The sequence below is a fragment of the Elephantulus edwardii genome, unplaced genomic scaffold, assembly GCF_000299155.1.
Source record: "Elephantulus edwardii isolate Elephantulus edwardi_28Jun2011 unplaced genomic scaffold, EleEdw1.0 scaffold00027, whole genome shotgun sequence".
NCBI classification, from domain to species: domain Eukaryota; kingdom Metazoa; phylum Chordata; class Mammalia; order Macroscelidea; family Macroscelididae; genus Elephantulus; species Elephantulus edwardii.
The window spans coordinates 4,517,759-4,531,415 of record NW_006399777.1 but is presented as its reverse complement, the minus strand read 5'-3'; positions in this window follow the sequence as shown (position 1 = coordinate 4,531,415).

Here is a 13,657-nt window from a genome sequence, read left to right as displayed (position 1 = left end):
AGAGCATGCTTCTGTTTTAAAATATTTTAGAACTGGTCAAATTTATAAAATGCTCCCAGCATTTTCCATTTTATTTTCAGCAACTGAAATGCAGATGAATGCAGTGTTAGCTTTCCGCTGACTTGTAGGTAAAAGCACCATTGTAATATGCTTTAAAAAAATTCTTAGAGGTGGGCTTCCTTTTGGGTGGTTTCAGAGGACTCAAAAACAATTTAGAACATTATCTTAAAAGTTTAGAAATGACAGCTTTGGTTTGTATGGAGTCATTGTATTTTAATAATACTGCACGGTTATTAGTGTTATTAGAGCAGTAGACAGTTAATTACAGCCCTTTCTGAGACATGTTAACTGTATATTAACAATCATGTTAAAAAAGAATGATGTATTCTCTTACTGCAAGCTGCTGCTTGCTGGACTCTTCAAAAAAAATGCTTTTAGGATGCAAGAAGTCAAGAGTTTTGGTCCAGAAGTATGAAAGCGTCCCTTACTGAGGCAACTTAAGTTGAAAACTTTTCAATGTGATTTGAGTTTTTTGGGGTTTTTTTTATTCCTCCTTCCTCATCTTTCTTTCTTTCTTTAGAATGGGGTTTGGCTTGGTTGCTTTTACCAATGACACTAGACAGAGTTTTTTTATTCCCACCCTAAATTTTGAGACACCCATGTTTTCTAGTTTTTCACATGACTTTGTGTAAAATAAACCACAGTGCACTGATGGCGTTGATCGAACACATAAACTCATCTTAGACACTGGCTCTTTCAGTGACTTTCTTCACAGTTCTGCGCAGCTTAACAACTTCAAGTCCATTTGAGCAGTTGATCATAGCAGCAGCTGTGAGACTCTTTCAGTGTCTGAATCACAAACCTGTGACAGGGCAAAGAAACCAGTGACGGAAGCGGAAGGGACTTAATGGTGCCTTAGACCTTTCCTCAGCGCCACCAAATTGGTCACCTCCTTGAATCGCCCAGATGAATTAGGACAGGGAGCCCTTGTAACCTTGTACTGTGGCACTTCAAATGGCTTTCACATTTACAGGGGTTTTCTAAAGCCTAGAGGTGGTCCTGTCATTTCTCTCCACAAGTCATGGCACTGTGTAATAGTAAATGAAATAGAAGGTCTGCTACATAAAATGGAAGAAACCCAGAGGTTCACTTTCTGGACATCAGTTCTCGGTCAGGGAATAGACAGACCATAGCTGGCACTCCATGATTGCCCTGAGTCATTTTTCCATCTGATTTCCTCTTCTGCCCAGTGCTGTGGTCTGCCTACAGCCCAGCTTTCTGGATACTTGTTTCTCTCTCCTCTTGAGCCAGTGATCTGTGTGTCACTTGCTGGCGGTGATGAGGGGATTTGGGGGTCTTTCCTCTTCCTTACGTCCAGGATTAGGTTAAGTGTCTGTCTCTGTTCAAGTTCGTGGTCCTTTGGTGTTTGGTTGTGGTAACAAACTGTATCCGTGTTAACACAGGGCATGTCTCTTCTCTGAGGGCCTTGCGGTTAGGCCTCCAGGAAGCCGGAAGCAGAAATCCTAGTGGTCTGAGCTATTTGACCTCTAACTGTGTGTAAGAATTTTCCCTCGAGACCCTATTAGATAAATGATTGCCATGACTATGGGATTTTAAAGACAGTTCCCCCCTCCCCCTTGTACCAGTATCATTTATTTTTTAAGTTCCAAGGCTTAAGATGCTATGTAAATGAAGATAGAACTCCACTTCTTAAAATTAATAATATTGGAATTGCTATAGGATTGTGTTAGCGCCTTCTGAAAGATTCTGAGAAGTTGTGGGTATTCTATGAAATGTATTAAAAAATATTTCCTTTTAACATTTTTTTTCAAATGTGTGCAACTATTTGCAAAACAGCTCTATTGAGTTGACACAAAGGGAAGTATTTGTTGAACGGGCGCACTGCTGTGTGACCTCTGAAATGGTCATGCACATTCTGTCTCTTTAAAAACACAGTCTCCTCTATTTGCCCTATTAATTGTTGATATGTTGCCATCCACGAGACAAAAATTAGAGCTGTAATTAAATAATCATGTGATGCTCCTTAGTGCCAGTGAGAGCAAACTCATTTTTTCAGGCCCTGATGGTCACCGATTATTGTGTTACTACTGGCTGGCTTTATTTTTGTTAATGATGCTCTATCTGTAGACTGCCTAACCACTGCCCTTCTTTTCAAAATTAAAGAAAGTAGAGACCATTCAGCCAGTTAATTGGCTGGAGCTCCTCGGGGAGGTAAAGTAGACATCCCTTTCTGGTTTCGGTCACCTGGTGGGCTCTTTGGGGAGACCACATCAGCGGTGCGGTTACCTGCCATTTCATTTACACTGGTGTTTTGGCTGGGATGAAGGCATATGGGGAGTGCCAGGAGAATTACAAAAGGAGCCGGGTATTAAAATTCAGAAATGATTAAAATTGAAATAAAAGGATGCTGCTTCTTTGCCAGTGCGCTGGCAGTCATAATGACACATAGAGATTAGTTTCCACCTTCATCTTTTTCATTCATTTCCTCTTGTTTATTGTTGACACATTTGCCTTCTGTCTGTCTCCCGTCTCTGTATTTTTTTCTTTCTCTCACCATTATGTATGCCTACTTTTTCTCTCTTTCCTTAAGCATGAAGAAGCCTACTTAACCTTATTATAACAATAACAGAATAGGTTATTAATATTTAATATGCACATGATTAAAATTTCTCTCCCTTAAACATAGGTCAGCTGTATTATTATTAACCGGCATGTAATTTTTCATTTAAAATATTCTCTTTCTGCCCCTTGCTGTTTCTGAAATGTGGTCTACTTTAGTAGTGATTTAATACATAATGTTTGGAAAACTGTGGTCGGCTAGTGAGAAAAGGACTTACCAGTCAAGGATAATCAATTATGCATGAATTCAAATGTAACAGATGGAATCTGGTGAGTTAAGTTCCTCTTTGCCTTAGTGGGTTTCTTTAAAAAAAATTCTTTTTTTTAATTTGTTTGACACCTGTCTCTTAGATAAACATCTAATGTTACATGTGAGAAATCTTCTTAGATCTTTATTTTCTCCTTAAAGTGAAATTTGGATTTTTTTTTAAATTAAATTTAAGAGCAGAGGATTTTACAAGATCTTGAGAATGACCATCATTTGCAGATAGGGAACCATCCTCTTTGCCTTGTGAAGGATCCTTAGCTAGCTGGTAAATGAAGAAGTACACAGAAATCTTAATTCCCCTATTTTTTTTTCTCTCTACTATGTTTCCCATGTTATTTGATTTCTCTGTGTGAGAGTCACTTAATAATAGGGATATCACACTAATTCAGGGTTTTAAAGGATCTTTGATGAAAACTGTGGTAGACTATTTTTCAGTTATGCAATGCTATCATATTATCTGTGGATATGCATCATATTAAACTATATGTGTGTGAGATACCTATTAACTCAGACTCTTGGGGTCTTGGCCAAACAATTGGATTTCCCAGATATATTGAGAATGCCATCAGATTTGGTTTCTGTCCTTATCCTGTGACAGAGACCAGGATGGACTTGTTTACTTTGTCATGCGGTATTAAAAGCTTGGGGTGACAGCACCCCTTTGTGCAAAGGGAACCAGAAAGTTCTTTTTGAGAGCCTTGTTACCACCAGGAGAGAGGAGATACTTAATTTCCATTAAACGGATTGCAACTATGTAGTGTTTCTTAACTTGCAGACACAAGAACAGTGGGTGTTGTCCAGCTTTAAGACAGTATAGTATAGCCTCAGAACAGTTAAAAGCTGGTACTTGTCAAATTTTTTCATAAAGAAGCTGTTTGTTTCCCTACCAACTGTATTTAAATATATCAGAAATACAAGTGAAAATAGTATTTGCAGAATAAAGAAAAAGAAATGATTAAAAAAATAGCCTCAAGGCTTTCTAGTCCATTTTTTTTAAGTTATACCATACCATTATTTACCAGCTTTTCGTTTCACATCAGTGGGAATTTGCATGTGTATTTATAGTCCATGTTAATCAGCCAATGAACTAAATTTCACAGTAAATATACTAATAAAGAAATAAAGGCACCTGCAAGATAGGTAAATGGGTCTACGCTTTGGCTTTTGTGTGTAAGCGAATGTTACCTATTTAATGCCTTTGCACATAATATGTCTTCTAAATTTGGCTTCCCAATGTTTTCATTCCTAGAAATGCATCAGAGAGTAAGTGTAACTTATTTGCAAAGGTATGAACTAGAATGAAAGATAATTTATACATAAATTGCTAACTCTTAAGAACTCTATCGCTCATTAAAAAGTCTCTGACATGAAATCAGGAAGAATAAATGATAGGAAACAGAACCTAGGACAATAGATGACAGAAAAAAAATGGTATTACAAATATTAGATGCAGAAGTAAATAACTTAAAACCTTATTACTGTCGCTTACAGTGACTGACGAAATTAAATAGAAAGCTTTTTGGTTTTTGTAAACAGAAAAAATGTTTTATCTTTATTTTTAAAAGCAGAAGGTAAAGTCATTAAATAAAATTACCTAACTACTGTCCTTCTCTTCAAAATTCGAGAACATTTAGCCATAATGAAATACAGGCCATTATATAGATGACGTTTCTACACCTGGTACGCATCTGTGGCAAGGCTATACGTGAAAGGTTTGGGTACTCACAACACATTTAACTGGGAGGGCCCATCATTTCACGAGTGGAATTTTACTCTCTGGGATAAACACATTGTCTATTTTTACTCTTTTGAAAAAAACATCCAAGAATTGTAGACTTGGCACTCTACCGGTTTATTCTGCTCATGACTCTTTTCTCTTCTTTGCTGAGATATTTTATTGAGTGAGGCTTTAGAAGAGACTCTATCTTGCATTGGAGGACCTTTAGACTTACCCACTTTGGGCAGGGTCTTGGTCTCCGGTGAGACCAGTTCCTGTCGGTTAGCCTCAGGGCAGGTGACCATCATGTGAATGAAATGCCCAGCCCTGGCAGGATTTGTGTCTGTTACCAGGTAAGGACCAAGCAGTGCATGAATGGGAATGGTGCTGGGCTCGGCGTATTGAAGCTCCTTGGTTTTCAGAAGCTTATGTGGCTTTGCCATGATAATATGTCTCTCAGTCTTAAGACTTGATGACAAAGACTTGTGATTTAGTGGTGCATTAGACGTCACCGTTGCTTCAGCGGACTTCATTGTAGTGGGCTTTCACCATGGCCTCTGTTGATCTATGTGTCTCTCATAGTCATCTTCATTTGCAGTGGATAAGAACCCTTGGTCTAGTGCCTGGTTGCAGTGAATGAGCATAGCGGGAACATTTCAGGTATCCTGTTCTGCAGGGGCTTTCCCTTAAAATGGTCTGGACCCTAGTGTTTAGGCCCATTGAACCTCACACTATGTTCTATCTCCCTCCAAAAAACGATGAGAGTTTAGCAGGAACGTTAACAGCACTAAGGAAACTTGGTTGGTAGGTCTTGGTTGAAGGTTGACTTGGAACAACAGTTACAGTTTGACTTCATTGCGAAGAAAAATCCTCCGTCTTTAAGCCCCAGAGGAAGTGCCTGGATGGGACCACCAGCTCAGAGCTTTTATGGTTAGCAGTTCAGACCTGACTTGGGCACTCAGGAATGTAACTCTTTGCTGGTGAATGGTTGCAGCCATGGAATCACTGCAAGCAGGTCTCCTCTGCAATGCAGAGAATTGCCACAATTCAGTAGTGACTCTGTGGCAACTGGTTTTTTTGGGGGGAGGACGGGGTGTGCGCACGCGCCTTCCTGGGAAATATTGGAAGCATACCAGCAGTGAGTGCTGAGGTGCCCTGCACAGAGCTCTTTGACTGAATATTGATTCTGTTCAAACACAGACACATGGAAGTAAGTAGTACAGGTTTTGGGGGGTGGGGGAAGGGAATCACACTAAACTATGTTGAAAAACATGAGAGGAAACTGGGATGCTTCTGGCTCCAGTAAATAACAGACTGGTTTGAGAAGTGCACTTTCATGTGTAATTTTGTGGTTAGTAGCTTATGTTTGTGATGATAAATCATATACCTGCACAGGATTCCTGGCACCCTGGTAAATCTGAATCAAGTGCCCAAATGCTGCTTTAACCTGATGCTTAAAACAGCATCCTTCTATCCACCAAGTCAATGAGCTAATCACCTGCCCCATCTTTGCCTTGACTTAATTTGAAATAAGTATCCTGCTTGTAGAAGCATGCCTTAAAATTTTTTCTACGCTCTTTCCTAGAAAAGATTTCTTTTTTTCTTTTTTTGCCACAGGGATCCAGAATTGGGTCAGAAAGTCCACATCATGGGCACTCTAGCAAACATGTTTTATTTTTTCTATCTTGAAAACCTTCAGCCCAGGGGATGCCAAACATTAGAATCACTATGGAATCACCATATATATTTGGAGCTCTAGTGCCCTAGTGGCAAGTAGCTGAGATGCAATCCCGAGGGCATGCAGTTCGAGGCCGCCACTGCTCACAGGAGAAAGATGGGCAGTCTCCTCCGTGTGGTTAACTGCCTCTGAAAACCCACCGTGGGGGTCAGCAGTGGGTCGGTTCCGTCTCTGCGGTACACAACAACAGATAGATATATTTAAGATATCTTTGTACACATATCTGTCTCCCTGGCTCCCGTCCTCAGCCCTTCTGGTGCAATTGCTATGAAGTATACCCTGGGCAACAGGTTTGGGAAAGTTTTCCAAGGGAATATCCTGTACCGCTTAGTCTGAGAGCCACGGAGTGGACTTCTGACCCACCACATGGTCCTTCCTAAGATGACCAAGCAACATTCTTAATAGCAACTGTCCTAAAGGAGTTCTTTCTTTTTCTTTTAAAAAAAGAAATTTTTTCTACTAGTTTATTTCCAAAACTTGAATTTAAATTAGAACATATTTTTTCAATTTCCCCCACTCCCCCCATCAAATTGTATGACCCCATGATTAATGCCCCCTCCCCCTACACATCCTCATCCCTCTGCTTCCAGCCTCTCCCACCCCTCCTGGATCCTTATACTCATTCTACAGTAACGGTTTTATACAATATTTATCCTTGTGGGACTGAGTTAGTTCACTCAGCATAATGCTCTCCAGTCCCTCCCAGGTTAGGTAATAATTTACAAAGTCATTGCTCCTGCATGCTGCACAGTATTCCATTGTATGAATGTACCGTAATTTCTCAATCCATTCATTTGTGGTTGGACATCTGGGCTGTTCCCATGTTCTTGTGATGGTCAATAACGCTGCTGTGAACATTGGTGTACAAATCTCTGTCTGTGCCCCAGTTCTCATATTCTCAGGGTGTATTCCAATCCCTTCTTCACGAGAGGCCGGCAGGTATTCAGATGCCTCAGCTGAGCCCTTGAGTTCCCTGCAGCCTTGCTGTTCGAAGGGGCAGGTGTGTAAGTATGGAATGGCACACAGGGCAGGGAGTTTATCTGTTTTGCAGAGGAGGCAAATTGATGTTAAAGGAGAGGGCAGAAGACAAGTGCCCAGAAGAGAGAGGGCAGGAAGGGCACTCAAGGTGGCAGGGACTCAGGGAAGAAGGGGACACGTGGAAATGCTGAGTACTTAGGTCACACCGCCTGCACTGAGGACTCGAGTGTAGCATTTTAGAGGAGTCCTTTCCCCTCTTTACTCCATTTGGGTCTAGATCCAGATAGGGCAATTTTGATGGGATTTTACCATTATACTTTATTAGGTTAAGTAGCCCTCCAGACAACGGTGCTTCCATAGGAAGAGAGAGCTACCCTTCTGCAAAACTGATCCGACAAATTCTTGCTAATGGCATTCAACACCCTTGCTACTAGCAGCCAGGAGATCAGGAGACATGATCTTGGGTAAGTCTGCTATCAGACCTCTCGAGATTACTGAAGAGCAATGAGGTCAGTCTGAAGATGGAAGGGTGCCTGATTCAGGGCATGGTCTTTCCAATCACTTGCTTTGCATCAGAGCGCTGGACAGTGACTAAGGATGACAGAAGAATCGATGCCTTTGAGCTGTGGTGTTGCACATCCCATGGACTGCCACAAGAACAAACAGATCTAAGAAAATGTGCAGCCAGAGTGCTGCTGGGAGGCAAGGAGAGCAGAGCTTTGTCTCACCTATTGTGGGCATGTTGCTAGGAGAGAGGCTATTCCTTGGAGAGGGAGAACATACTTGGAAAGGTAGCGGGGTCAGCGGAAGACTAGATGACCCTCAAGGAGATAGATCAACACAGTGACGGCAGCACTGGGCTCAAGTGTGTCACAGATGGTGAGGACGGCACAGGATAGGACAGGGTTCACGTCTGTAGTTCCTGGGACCTCTGAGTTGTACTTGACTCAACACCAACTAAGAAGGACAACAATAAAAAATTACCCTTGGGAGGGATAAAAGTTTCAAATCTCTGATCACTGGGTTTTCAATAGCTGCTTATTAATCTTATTCTGCTTTCCCAGAATGAGCTTACCACTGGCTTTTTCTGGATGAATTTTCATAATGACCTTTGTCTGTTAAAGCCTAATCACATCTGACCAACGGGTAACATGTATCCCAAATTAATTAGGAGCCAACATTAGAACACCATCAGTCTGGCTGTAACTGAGACAGGACTATAGAAAAGCAACAAAAGGAGAAAAACATTAACCCTGGGCTTAAGCGTTCATTGTCATTATTCCTCCAAGCCTTTGGCCCTTGTCCTCTGCAGCCTGCCATGGTCCGCTGGTAGCTGGATACTCTCCCAGTTTGAACTGTTGTGTTATGTGCCCTGGAGTTAGAACTGGCTCACAATTGACTCTCTAGTGGGTGTAAATCACCCGGGAGGAAATTGCCCATCTTTCTCTCCTGGAACCACTGGTGGATTTGAACCACGCACCTTTGTTGTTGGCAGTGCAACTCTTTGCTACCAGACTAGGTTTCTACCTTAAGGATTCCAAGAGACCCACTTCTAAGGGAAATTAAGCTGACATAATGTGGGGTCTTAGGGGGTCTCTCAGAGTACTGAAGAGCAATGATGTCAGTCTGGAAGCAAAGGGGTGCCTGTTCCAGGCCATGATCTTCACAGTTACTTACATCAGAAAGTTACTTTGCATCAGAAAGCTGGACAGTGACTATAGATGATAAGAGGGAGAGTTGATGCCTTTGAGCTGTGATGTTGAAGACTACTGAATGTATCATGGACTGCTAGAACAAACAGGTTTGTCCTGGAGAGGGTGAAACCAGGCTGCTTCTTGGAGGCAAGGATCCTGAAGCTCTGTTTGACATACTTTGGACATGCTGCAGGAGGGACCAGGCCTTGGAGAAGGACATCATGCTTGTGAGGGTGGAGGGACAGTACAGGAGAGGAAGGCTCTGGATAAGATGGATTGGCTCAGTGACTGGGGTGATGGAGGTGGAGGTGGGGTCAGACAGTAAGGTTGGCCTGGGATAGAGCAGGGTTCATAGCTGTTGTACATAGGGGTTGAGGATAGAGCAGGATTCATAGTTGTTGTTATAATACCACCACCAAAATGTGTGGTGACGGCTGATTTGGTGATTTCATCTTCACCTGTGACCTCTTTAAATGCTGGTGGCTAGTGGCATTTTTGGAAGCAGGAGTGGCATCCACTTCCTAAACAACCTGCCTCCGGAAACCCTATGAACTTTGATAAGTGTCAATAGTTGTAGAGGGGCTTCAGGCCTTTTTGTTCATAGGGTCACAGTGAGTTGTGTGACTTGAACACAATCAACAACAATAACAGTGGCATTTAGGGTAAACACTATTATTCCAAATAGATTACAGGATTCTTTCACTTCAGAAATGTCTCAAAAGTTGTTTGATGTTTGTGTTGAGTAGCTTCATTCCACGAGACTTTACAAGATCTAGGGGCTAATTCTGATATGGAAAACAGCGTTGAGTGGACATCCTTAGAATGTCTGAGGGCTACTCAGCATCTCTCGGCCTTCTCCCAGCCAAGCCCTGGGGATCGCTTTGTTGGTCTGTCCAGTTCTCAGCCCAGCGGCGGCGAAGAGAACTTGCTTGCAGTGGTGGCCCTATTCTAGAATTTGTGAAGGCCATTGTGTCAGCCACTGGCCACGGGGGTGGGGGAGTGGGTGGGTGGGTATTTTGGGTGAAGGAGTAAAGGTTTAATTCGGCTGCATTTTTATGTCTGTGATCTTGCTCTCTTCACCACTGTTGGCTCCCTGTCTCCTCTGCTATCCCTGGGAGGAACTGGCATTGCCGGAAGGCCGGGGGATGCGGCTGCAGGGGACACGGTTAGCTTTGCTCCTGTTCATTGATGAATATCACTCAGGCCATGTGAGTTTCTCGTGATGCAGCCATGAACGATGGATATGGCCCCAGCTCGCAGGGAGCATCCAGTCTGCAACTGCACAAATTTGTTAAACCTGTAATTAACCAATTGTTAATTTGCTTGACTGTTAAGAGATAAAGGAGAAATGCAAGACTGTGAGAGTATGTAAGGACACGCCTTCAGGTAGGATGAGTCAGAGAGTTTAATCAGTTTTAATTGTTCACTAAACAAGCAGGGTATGAGGCAGCTTCCCTTCCCTAACGCCATGGCCTGGCCGCTGCAGAGGATGCTGGCTGCAGGGACCAGGGCTTTTCAGGCGGGCAGCTAGAATGGGCCTGCCAGACCCAGCCCAGACCTGCCCTGCCCAGGGGTCTGCCTGCGCGCACCTACTGCAGGCTTCTGAACTTGATCAAGATTTTCTGCTGCACTGTATGCAGTTGTGATGATGTCGGCCACAGATAAGATGTGCGAAGGAAGGTGCAGATGTTGACAGGATATTGCATTTCCTCCCCCAACATATGTTTTGACAAACTTGTTAGGGCTCCAGCATTCTTTTCTCTTCTTGCTCTTCACAAATTGGTACTGGATCCATTCAGGGGACAATGTGGAAATCAGGCCTGACAATCCCAGACAGACAGAATGAGACGCAGGACAGCAAAGCATATGGCCCCAATAGAAATCCTTACGTGGCCAGCGCAGACCGTATTCCCAGAAATGCATATAGAGCAAACACCACCTGCAGTGGAAGCCAAAAAAAAAAAAAAAAATTGACACACAAAAAGAACAGTGTGCTGGATAAATTGTGCAGTGTGAGTGTAGAGAGATGGCCAACTGCATTTGAATGGAGGAAAAAAGATTTGAAAAAATGTCCTTAGACAGTGCTGGGGGGTTTAAGGAAGCATTGCTTAGCTAAAACAGTCACTGGTGGAGGTGCCATATCTTAAAAGCATTCGAATCCTAAATGCTTTCTCTGTTTATTACAAATGTGCTGTTGCGAACTCTGAATGTGTTTTAGTGCTTCGGATATCTGCCTGCATATTTATCTTACTACTTTGCCATCAGAAACATGCCACAGTCCTTCCATTATTAAGTTTAAAAAATTTTTGTGTGTATCTGTTACAGTATTTTATCTTGGCCACCTGTGTGTAGCTAGTATGAATGCCTTCTCGTGTGATAAAAAATTGACGCACTCCTATCTTAACTGCACTTCCACATATTCAATAGTTACATGTATTTGAGCTGCAATATTTTATGTTCCTGAAGCTCTACTTTGATAGCAAGAGTTAGAAAGTTTAACTTTTCATACTTGTTTGCACCTTTCCTGTTAAAGATGCCTCTACAGAATTCCTTAATGCTGTCCCCCCCACAAACCTCCACAATGAGGAGTGATAGTCGATGATCAGAAACTACCATTTCTTACAATCATTACTTCAGGAATAAATAATGTGCTTGAGAGAAAATTAATATGCATATGGAATTGATTCAGGATAGTGCTATATTGGTTCCATTTGAAATAAAGTCATAAGATGCTGTGTAGCCCATGTTTATAATTTTTGAGGTCCTGTCCATCTTTATTATATTTATGCTTTGAGTTCATAGTTTAATTTGCTGATTCCTGGGAAAAGATTTTATTCATACGTAAAAAACTGTAATCCGCATGTATGTTTTGCATTGACCAGGTCATTAGGAGACTAAAGCAATCAAGAGGCTTATGACTTACTTGTAAAGTGATCAGATAAATACATTTGCAGTATTTTATGCTAGCCCCTTGATAGTGATACCTTTCTGAAACTGTTTAACTATTCTTTTCACTTAGCTCACAATTTTTCTTAGCCAATATGTATGTACCTTTTTACTTAATATTCAACTTGAAGTGGTGCTGCGTGGGCTGGTGGGCTTGTGTGTGTTTCTTTTTGGTAGTTGCTGTGATTTTTCTTTTTTATGATTGTCTGTGACTGTTCAGCCTGATACTATAGTGCACTCTCCCAACTGAAAGCAGTTTCAGGATAACACATTAAGCATCAACGTCTTGGACATTATAGAGATGTAATTATCATATTAATCTCATTGCCTTTGTAGAAGTAGCACTTAAGTTTCCACTTTTACATATCAAATATACTTTTTCTGTAAGTTTTAAGTACCCCCCATATCCCTTCAGATGCCACTGCCACTTTTTTTGCTATCTTTACATAACTTCTTACACTTAAGAGAACCTTTTTCCTATTTCCCCACTTTTCACCTTTTAAAAATGTACTTCTTCATTGGGACTTTGAAATAAACATTGCCTTATATTTACTTTGGTTTTGAGGCAGTATATTTTATTATTCACAAGTTCTTTCTTTTTTTTCCAAGACTTAGGTTCATGTGTACCAAGGCTCACTCTTACTTGAATTTTTTACTCCCCTTTCTTTTTTTTTGGTGGGTGGAACTTGGGTGCCAATTAGAATGCTATGTTGCCATTATATATCTCCTAAATTTGAGAAGTCATTTCATGTGCCTTTCTAATGCAGTATCTTTTGCTTTTTCCTAGATTTCTAATGTAAATTGGGCACCTAAGAGGGTATCTGGTTGCATTAGATTAATTTGCATATTTCTTTCATATCTCAGTTCTTGGACTAACTTTGCTGCTTTTTTAAAAAAAGGTGTAAAAAAAATCTGGATGATTTATCCGATGATTTATCTTTTCCCTAGTAATGTATTCTGAAAAATAATGCATCTAACATTTCTGTTCTTAATGACTTACTTCAGGAGGCTAAGATAGCAGGACTCAAATTTAAGACTCCAATCTCTGGGGTGAGGCTGTAATATTCTTCTTATTTATATGGACTTTATTTAATAGGCTACTCAATGAACACCCCCATACTTCTGTGAGAATCACTGTCTGTCATTACCCCAGTTTACAGAAGTTTTTACTGCTGTCAGAGTCACATTCATCAACCCAAACTTTCTAGACTTTGGCCCAGCGTAAACGATTTTCATAATGGCAGCACCTTTGCATTGTAAGGAGAAGTCATCTTTCTCTCTAGTGACTCCGGTTCTTTCACCCGGCCACAGTGGGCCCCCCACGCCTTCCTCCAGCGTGTTCGCTGCTTGGAGGTGAAGGAGTTTTGCACTGACCGTTCAGGCGGGCACTGAAAGCGCACACCCAGTTTTCTCTGATTTAGGCTCGTCATAGTTTGGGACCACTGTCCTTGCAGGATGAGTCTTGGGGAGAGCCCCAGGCCTACGCTCCCGCATCCTCTGCGCTCCAGCCACAGCGACCCCGCGTCCCCACTGCCCCGAAGCCCGGCCCGCGGCGCGTCCCCAGGGTCCCTGCGCCACCCCAAGCCCGGCGGCCACCCGCCCGCGGCGCCCACTCCGGGTTGTGGCTTTTGTGGCGTGTGGGTGGCGGGTCCCTCCCCACCCCCGCCCCTCGCTCC